Source organism: Oncorhynchus masou, unplaced genomic scaffold (assembly GCF_036934945.1).
Source record: "Oncorhynchus masou masou isolate Uvic2021 unplaced genomic scaffold, UVic_Omas_1.1 unplaced_scaffold_8689, whole genome shotgun sequence".
Lineage (NCBI taxonomy): Eukaryota > Metazoa > Chordata > Actinopteri > Salmoniformes > Salmonidae > Oncorhynchus > Oncorhynchus masou.
In genome coordinates, this window is record NW_027015150.1 from 1 (window position 1) to 10,630 (window position 10,630).

At 41.6% G+C, this 10,630-nt stretch overlaps 1 pseudogene; it reads left to right on the forward strand.

The window, feature by feature from the left end:
• The first annotated feature begins 8,875 nt into the window (after positions 1 to 8,875).
• LOC135537882 (uncharacterized) lies at positions 8,876 to 10,174 on the forward strand (annotated as a pseudogene).
• The last annotated feature ends 456 nt before the right edge of the window (positions 10,175 to 10,630 follow it).

The following is a 10,630-nucleotide window of genomic DNA, read 5'->3' on the forward strand; positions in this document are numbered from 1 at the left end:
ACCTCTTGAAACTCTGGGGGCGCAATTTCATTTTTGGATGAAAAACGTTCCCGTTTTAAACAAGATATTTTGTCACAAAAAGATGCTCGACTATGCATATAATTGATAGCTTTGGAAAGAAAACACTCTGAATTTTCCAGAACTGCAAAGATATTGTCTGTGGAGTGCCCTAGAGCAGGGCTACAGGCAAAACCAAGATGAAACGGCAACCAGGAAATGAGCAGGATTTTGAGGCTCTGTTTTCCATTGTCTCCTTATATGGCTGTGAATGCGAGAGAGGAATGGAGCCTGCCCTTTCTGTCGTTCCCAGGTGTCTGCAGCATTGTGACGTATTTGTAGGCATATAATTGGAAGATTGACCATGCAGAGACTACATTTTTCAGGTGTCCGCCCGGTGTCCTCCGTCGAAATTGGTGCGTCATTTTCAGCTGCTATTCTTTTCCATGCGATTCTGAGGAAAGCAGGCTTCCACGAACTGCATATCAATGAAGAGATATGTGAAAAAACACCTTGAGGATGATTCTAAACAACGTTTGCCATGTTTCGGTCGATATTATGAGTTAATTCGGAAAAAGTTTGGCCGTTTTGGTGACTAAAATTTTCGGTTTGTTTGGCAAATGTAAATGTGATGTACAACGGAGGCGATTTCTCCTACACAAAGATTCTTTCAGGAAAAACTGAACATTTGCTATGTAACTGAGAGTCGCCTCATTGAAAACATCCGAAGCTCTTCAAAGGTAAATGATTTTATTTATTTGGTTATCTGGTTTTTGTGAAAATGTTGTGCTAAATGCTCGCAAAATGCTAAACAGCTTGCAATACTCTTACACAAATGCTTGATTTGCTATGGTTCAAAAGCATATTTTTGAAAATCTGAGATGACAGTGTTGTTAAGAAAAGGCTAAGCTTGAGAGCAGGCGCATTATTTTCATTTTAGCTGCGATTTTCAGAAATGGGTGCGTTGCGTTATGCTAATGAGCCTGAGGCTTTATTCACGATCCCGGATCCGGGATGGGGAGTATCAAGAGGTTTTAAGGTCCCCTTAATCAATAATGGGGAGGGTCTTCGGGACCCTAACCCCTACATGATCCTGTGGTGTCGTCATGAGAGATATTGTGTGATCACCCGGCTACACATGCCTTTCCCTAACGTCACCATGCTGTGTCGATTGCTGTTCTGGTTTGTAACTAATGTTTTATTTCACTGTAGAGCCTCTAGCACTGCTCAACATGCCTCGGCTAACAATTTAGTTCCACCCCCCACACACGCAGTGACATCACCTGGTTTAGATGCTATTTCTAGAGACAATATCTTTCATTATTACTGTATGCACAGGTTTACCCCCACTGTATTCACATCCTACTATACCTTTGTCTGTACATTATGCCTTGAATATATTCTACCGTGCCCAGAAATCTGCTCCTTTTACTCTCTGTTCTGAACGTACTAGGCGTCCAGTTCTGTTAGCCTTTAGCCGAACCCTTATCTTACTCCTCTGTTCCTCCGGTGATGTAGAGGGTAATCCAGGCCCTGCAGTGTCTACCTCCACTCCCATCCCCCAGGCTCTCTCATTTGTTGACTTATGCAACTCTAAACGCCTTGGTTTCATGCATGTTAACATTAGAAGCCTCCTCCCTAAGTTTGTTTTATTCACTGCCTTAGCACACTCTGCCAATCTGGATGTCCTAGCCGTGTCTGAATCCTGGCTGAGGAAGACCACAAAAAAACTTGACATTTCCATTCCTAACTATAACATTTTCCGACAAGATAGAACTGCCAGAGGGGGCGGTGTTTTAATTTACTGCAAAGATAATCTGTGGAGTTCTGTCTTACTATCCAGGTCTGTACCCAAACAATTTGAGAATCTACTTCTAAAAATGTACCTTTCCAGAAACAAGTCTCTCACCTTGCCGCTTGCTATAGACCACCCTCTGCTCCCAGCTGTGCCCTCGACACCATATGTGATTTGATTTCCCCCCATCTATCTTCTGAGCTCATGCTGCTAGGTGACCTAAACTGGGACATGCTTAACACCCCGGCCATCCTACAATCTAAGCTTGATGCCCTCAATTTCACGCAATTTATCAATGAACCTACCAGATATAACCCCAAATCCGTAAACACGGGCACCCTCATAGATATCATCCGAACTAACTCACCCTCCAAATACATCTCACTGCCTCATTACCTGCATCCGTAATGGGTCTGAGAGCAAACGACCACCCCTCATCACTGTCACGCTCCCAAAACACTTCTGAGCAGGCTTTTCTGTCGACCTGGCGGGGTATCCTGGAATGACATTGACCTCGTCCAGACAGTAGAGGATGCCTGGTTATTCTTTAAAAGTGCCTTCCTCACCATCTTAAATAGGCATGGCCCATTCCAAAAATGTAGAACCAGGAATAGATATAGCCCTTGGTTCACTCCAGACCTGTCTGCCCTTGACCAGCACAAAAACATCCTGTGGCGTTCTGCATTAGCATCGAATAGCCCGAATGATATGCAACTTTTAAGGGAAGTTAGGAACCAATATATACAGGCAGTTAGGAAACAAAGACTAGCTTTTTAAACAGAAATTTGCATCCTGCAGTACAAACTCAAAACAATTCTGGAACACTGTAAAGTCCATGGAGAATAAAAGCACCTCTCCCAGCTACCCACTGCTCTGAGGCTAGGAAACACTGTTACAACCGACAAATCCACTATAGGTGAGAATTTCAATCAGCATTTCTCTACGGCTGGCCATGCTTTCCACCTGGCTATCCCTACCCCGGTCAACTGCCCGGCACCCTCCCAACAACCCGCCCAAGCCCCCACCATTTCTCCTTCACCCATATCCAGATAGCTGATGTTCTGAAAGTGCTGCGAAATCTGGACCCCTACAAATCAGCCAGGCTAGACAATCTGGACCCTCTCTTTCTTAAATTATCTGCCAAAGGTGTTGGAACCCCTATTACTAGCCTGTTCAACCTCTCTTTTGTATTGTCTGAGATTCCCATAGATTGGAAAGCTGCCGCGGTCATCCCCCTCTTCCAAGGGGAGACACTCCCTAGACCCAAACTGCTACAGACCTATATCTATACTACCCCTGCATCTCTAAGGTCTTCAAAGCCAAGTTAACAAACAGATTACTGACCATTTTGAATCACATCGTACCTTCCCTGCTATGCAATCTGGTTTCGAGCTGGTTATGGGTGCACCTCAGCCACACTCAAGGTCCTTAACGATATCATAACCGCCATCGATAAGAGACATTACTGTGCAGCTGTATTCATCGACCTGGCCAAGACTTTTCGACTCTGTCAATCACCACATTCTTATTGGCAGACTCAACAGCCTTGGTTTCTTAACCTGTTGAAACTCCCCATCCGGATCCGGGATGCGTGACTAAAGCCTCAGGCTCATTAGCATAACGCGTTAACGATTTCTGAAAATCGCAAATAAAATTAAAATAATGCGTTTGCTCTCAAGCTTAGCCTTTTCTTAACAACACTGTCATCTCAGATTTTCAAAATATGCTTTTGAACCATAGAAATTGACTAATTTGTGTAAGAGTATGCAAAGCTAGCATAGCATTTGTGTAGCATGTAGCACGCAACATTTTCACAAAAGCCAGATAACCAAATAAATAAAATCATTAACTTTGAAGAGCTTCGGATGTTTTCAATGAGGAGACTCTCAGTTACATAGCAAATGTGCAGTTTTTTCAAAAAATATTATTTTGTAGGACAAATCGCTCCGTTTTGTTCACGTTTGCTATGAAAAAAACCCTGTATACAGTTATAGCCTGAAGCTCATTAGCATAATGTAACGTTAACGATTTCTGAAAATCGCAAATAAAATGAAAATAATGCATCTGCTCTCAAGCTTAGCCTTTTCTTAACAACACTGTCATCTCAGATTTTCAAAATATGCTTTTGAACCATAGAAATTGAATCATTTGTGTAAGAGTATGCAAAGCTAGCAATGCATTTTGAATAACATGTAGCACGCAACATTTTCACAAAAACCAGATAACCAAATAAATAAAATCATTTACCTTTGAAGAGCTTCTGATGTTTTCAATGAGGAGACTCTCAGTTACACACCAAATGCGCAGTGTTTCCTGAAGCGTCTGTGTGTAGAATCGTTCCGTTTTCTACATTGCGCCTGGCTACTGAAACGAACCGAAAATGCAGTCACCTACAATGTAAAAAAACTTTTCGGATTAACTACATAATATCGACCGAAACATGGCAAAACGTTGTTTGGAATCAGTCCCTCAAGGTGTTTTTTCACATATCTCTTCATTGACATGCAGTTAGTAGGAAGCTTGCTTTACTCTCTGTATTGTTTGGAAAAATACTGGCAGGTGACTTTTGCGCACCAATTTGGCGCAGGACACCGGGCGGACACGTGGTAAATGTGGTCTCTTATGGTCAATCTTCCAATGATCTGCCTACAAATACGTCACAATGCTGCAGACACCTTGGGAAACGACAGAAAGGGCAGACTCATTCCTCTTGCGTTCACAGCCATATAAGGAGATCATGACAAACAGAGCCTCAAAAATCCTTGTCATTTTCCTGGATGCCATCTCATCTTGGTTTGCCTGAAGCTCACGTTAAAGGGCACGCACAGAGAAGATCTTTGTATTTCTGGACACGTCAGAGTGTTTTCTTTCGAACAGTAGCAATTATATGCATAGTCAAGCATCTTTTTGTGACAAAATATCTTGTTTAAAACGGGAACGTTTTTCATCCAAAAATGAAATTGCGCCCCTAGAGTTCCAAAGGTTAAATGATTGCCTCGCCTGGTTCACCAACTACTTCTCTGATAGAGCTCAGTGTGTCAAATCGGAGGGCCTGTTGTCCGGACCTCTGGCAGTCTCTTTGGGGGTGCCACAGGGTTCAATTCTCGGGCCGACTCTCTTCTCTGTATACATCAATGATGTAGCTCTTGTTGCTGGTGATTCTCTAATCCACCTCTATGCAGACGACACCCATTCTGTATACTTCTGGCCCTTCTTTGGACACTGTGTTAACTAACCTCCAGACGAGCTTCAATGCCATACAACTCTCCTTCCGTGGCCTCAACTGCTCTTAAACGCAAATAAAACTAAATGCATGCTATTCAACCGATCATTGCCCGCACCTGCCCGCCCATCCAGCATCACTACTCTGGACGGCTCTGACTTAGAATACGTGGACAACTACAAATGGCTAGACTGTAAAATCTCCTTCCAGACTCACATTAAGCATCTCAAACAAAAATTAAATCTAGAATCGGCTTCCTATTTCGCAACAAAGCTTCCTTCACTCATGCTGCCAAACATACCCTCGTAAAACTGACCATCCTACCGATCCTTGACTTCGGCGATGTCATCTACAAAATAGCCTCCAACACTCTACTCAGCAAACTGGATGTAGTCTATCACAGTGCCATCCGTTTTGTCAGCAAAGCCCAATACAGTAGGGCAAAAAGTATTTAGTCAGCCACCAATTGTGCAAGTTCTCCCACTTAAAAAAGATGAGAGAGGCCTGTAATTTTCATCATAGGTACACTTCAACTATGACAGACAAAATGAGGGAAAAAATCCAGAAAATCACATTGTAGGATTTTTAATGAATTTATTTGCAAATTATGGTGGAAAATAAGTATTTGGTCAATAACAAAAGTTTATCTCAATACTTTGTTATATACCCTTTGTTGGCAATGACAGGGTCAAGCGTTTTCTGTAAGTCTGAAGACAGAACCTCTACAGATGGCATCTAACAGCATTGAAAAAAATAATATTTCTCTCCTCCTGTTACCAAGTCCAAATTTAGCCTACATTTTGTGTATAATTTTACTGAAAGAAATGCTTAATTCTGCAGGAATTATTATTAAGGCTGTAGCCCTATTCACACGGACTAGTATTACTAGAGAACGTTGGATATGTATGCATTACCCCAGAATGTCCATTATTCCAAAGGATGATTCAGACAGGACGAGTTTTCTCCAAACTGCTCTCTGTAATACTTTCTCTTTTTCTATTAATTGACAGCTATGACTGAAGCCTGGAGGTTTTTTTCTAGGCATGAAGATATTTCAACAAGTCCAGGCTACACTGATAAAACTCGAGCCTGGTTCCCAAGTTTGTAAACCATACCAAACTGTCTTTGGTATAGTGTTGCCACAATATTTGAATTGAGGAAGTGTGATCTGTGAAAGAAGAATTACCTGATTTGTTTGATATTAATAGTTAACAATTAATACTTAACAAATAGTAATACATTTCTGTTCTACTAATGATGTGTTTTTCTGGTCTCCACTCTTATCTCCCTGCAGCTAATCTGGGCATATGGTTTTACTATAGATAGCCTGAGCTGACAATTGATTAATAACTTGGTGATAAAAACCTACAGCTGGTTTTCCATAGATAAGATGTGGTGTGTGTGATCCGAGATAGAAAGAGCCCGGAGGAGTAGAACAATCCCTTATTGTGTCTAATCATTCTTGCATCTGGGAAATGTCCCTGGCTGCAGATGAACACAGGATGAATCCAGGATGGATTGTGGTGCCCCCCAATCTGCATGGGGGGGGGGGGGGGTGGAACCAGCCATGACTAGGCATGTTTGGGTCTCCTATAGAAGATCTCTGTTTTTGATTAAAGGTTAAGCTCTCGGCAACACACACTTCGGTGTGTGTGGTCAACCATCTTCATTATTGCAATAATTAATCATTATAAAATAAAGATATTTATTTTTTAAAGATGATCGTTTGACGAAATAACAAAGTCTCTCTCAGTATACATTAATTTCCATGACAGATCATAATCATTAGGATAGTTTAGCAATCGGCAGTAGAAGACGTCCTAAATGCTCCCCAGCCTTCAGATGTGAGCTAAACATCTAACGTGGACTTGATGTGCGTTTTTAGGAAATGGATTAGAAGGTAAACTTGTTCCAAACATTTAGCTCAGTTGTATGCTGCTTTGTGATCTTATTAACAGCAGGGTTGCATTAAATAGGCACAGCATTTTTTATGATGCATTTGGTGATGTTCAATTCATTCGCACAAAACATATAAACAAAATCATTCACTATGAAAGTTGATACACGTAGGCCCTTCATATATAGGCTATGCGCAGCATTTTAGACAATTTATTGAATCAGTTGTTTTCTTGGTCAAACCGCAAGTAACACCTGACAAACTCAAACATTTCGCTCATGTCGATTCACATAGTACTAATATTATCAGAGGACTTTGGGTTGCAAAAAAACAGTAGGTTATTTTTGGTTGTTCAATGTCCAGATTTCAGTTTCCATTTAACCCATCTGAACAGCAGGCTACAGTTCCCTTGACATGCCATTGTAACAGTTGTTTGTGGTGGAAGAAGAGGAGGACCAATGCGCAGCGTGGTAAGTGTCCATATTGATAATTTATTTTCATGAACACAAACACAAAATAACCAGAACGATCTAAATGAAACAGTTCTGTCTGGTGCAGATACAAACACTCAACAGAAAACAATCACCCACCACACAGGTGGGAAAAGGCTACCTACGTATGATTCTCAATAGAGACAACTAATGACACCTGCCTCTGATTGAGAACCATACCAGGCCAACCTAAAAAACACCACATAGAAAAAGGAACATAGACAACCCACACAGCTCACACCCTGACCATACTAAAACAAAGACATAACAAAGGAACATAGACCCCAACCCACCCAACTCACACCCTGACCATACTAAAACAAAAGACATAACAAAAGAACTAGTCCAGAACATAGCAGGCAACCATAGCCCTGTTGAAGTCCCATCTTGTGACTGCTTCATAGTTTTAAGTACATTTTTAAGCACTACTGAGCAGGGAGAGCGTTTGGAGCCAAATAAATGTCTCTTTTAGCTGAACGTAGCTGAATTATCTGGCTCCCGAAAAGATTCAGAATGCCCAAGCGTACTACAGAAGCATGGCTTTCATTCCTATAAAACTCTCAGATCCATGCATTATATTTTCTGCGTCCTGAAAGTGAAATTTACTCAGTCTAGTGATAAGTTTCATTTCTATAGAAACATGAGTGACCCAGTGACATCACAGATCAGCCTTTGTAAAACTCTGTTTTTCTGTTGTTTGTATCTGTCCTGTGTACTGGCTATGTGTATGTAGGCTATAAGAAGCACCTTTTAGTTACTTTCATTCTCGGGTTCTGTTGATAGAAGAGAGAAACAAACACAGTCAAGACTAGATTCTGGTAGTAGGCTGCACAAGAAGGTGAGTGAGATTTTTTATTGGAACTAATTTGTTTTTTTGATGTGAGGACTTATTACATCATATTACAGTATTGATCGTGTTTTACAAGTTCCAAATGTTATTTTGGAAAACCTCATCGTATATATTGGGACAAATTGCTCTGATATCGTTACACAGTTCACTCCAAAATAAAAGTTTGTCTGATATCTTCTGACATTTTTAGAGCTAACATTTTCAGACCAAGACTTTTGGGAGTCTTAAAACGTTAAACCTATTGCCAACCACAAAAATAAGCTACTGATACAAACTATACATACAGTGTAATGTGAGGACTTATTAACTAATTTTACATAGTGGGACAAAGGTCCGATATAGTGACAGTTAACTTCAAAAATGAAAGTTTGTCAGATATTTCTGATGTTTTCCGAGCACTAGAAATAAGTTACAGATGTATTTATTTGTTTTTTAATTTATTGAAAAATGTACAAATGTTGACACAGTATTTGTTTTTGTCACAGGCTGGCCATGGTTGAAAGGGGCATCCTGGGTTGTTTCATATTGTGTCTGTCTCTGGCCTCAGTATGCGCTGTCAGAGGAACCCTTAGTTCAATAAAGGACCTCAAGGGAATAGAGTTTGGTCACACCTCTCCGACACGGCCTCATGCTGCTCCACTGGCTAGCCAACAACATTTACATTGACAACAACGGCAACATGAGACTCAATTTCAACCCAACCAGGGAGACTATGGCTTTCATTTCTATGGAAACAGCCCACCTTCATTACCTTTTTCTGCTTCCTGAAAGCGGAATCTACTACTCAGTAGGGAATATGAACTCTATTGGCTCAATGACGGCACTTCCTCATTATGTAACTCGAAGATTCTACAACTCAAGGGGACCTGAGAACAGCAGGGACAGGGTCATACTCCAGAGTTAGGGAGGATGGGTCCAATCAGTTCATTGCAGACGAGGCCTATGTCACACAGCACTATCCACCAAATGAAAACCAGAGGAAGTGCCTATGATCCAGACAATACATACCGTGTCAATGTCAGCCTCCTGAGACAAATCCCAAAGTCTACCAACCATTAACCTAAATGACATTCCACGTATATATAATGTGAGATCAACCACAACAGTCTGCAAGAACTGGAAAACATCTGGGGACACACCTGGTCTGGCACTTCTTCTGGCAATTGTATTGTACTTTACACATCCCAAAACCTTATTTATTAAGGATCAAGCTCTTCGTTTAACATCTCAACCCCAGAGTGACATGGGGGATAAGGATAATGCATTGATTAAGCTTGGTGTAGAAAACCACAAATAGAGGAAAAGCCAGGATCATCTGGAGTGGGATCCCCAGAGGCTATTAGACCAGGGTGTAATGGTGATGCTTTATAGAGCAATAACAGTGACAGTAAGGCGAGCTGGACAGATCATCAGTCGGGGAAAAGCCTCTGGGAGCTATAACACTTCAGTACCCCTTAACCCTGGTCTCAGGTCAGGCTCCATAAGGAGGTAAAATCATGGTGGAATTACTTGGGGTTTGGGTCTCCAACTGGAGAGGAGATCTGGAGAGGTTCTGGTTTCATGATGCCAACCAAGAGATTCCTGTTGATAATGGACATGACACCAGTCTGCAGCTCTTCGTAAAGGATGGAAAGGCCTGCGCTCGTCTGTATGTAAAGAAATCCTTCACTGCCTGGAAGAAAACGTTTAATAACTCCTGGGTTGGGTTCTACTCTTCTGAAGGCACCCTGGATTATAACACCTGGCAATGGGCTGTAAAGTTCTCTGAGGGAAAAGGCTCATCAGGCTGATATACCTGGGTATGATGTCTATGTGTACAAGTCTAGTATGACCATGTCTCCTGGGGTCCAAGTCAGATTCATGCTGGAGAAAGCTGGGGTGAAAAAGGTACGGCTCTCCACCCTGGAGAGACTTGTCAGTGGTGAGCTCACCTGATAACATGATATATGGCGTTGATATTCTCATTTTTAACGGCTTGTGTAACTGCTTTTGTTAATGTTTAACATTTATGTACCCTGCTTTTAATTTGGTTTAATTGCTAATCTGTCAAATTGAAAAAGAGAATCTGTTCCCAAAAATCCATTCTGTTCATCTTTCTTTGCATTTTTGAGGGGATGACAAACATGCTGTTGGTGTGGGTGGATGGCTTGACCAGTCCTCGTGACAAACATGCTGTTGGTGTGGGTGGATGACTTGACCTGTCTTCATGACAAACATGCTGTTGGTGTGGGTGGATGACTTGACCTGTCTTCATGACAAACATGCTGTTGGTGTGGGAGGGAGACTTGACCTGTCTTCATGACAAACATGCTGTTGGTGTGGGTGGATGACTTGACCTGTCTTCATGACAAACATGCTGTTGGTGTGGGTGGATGAC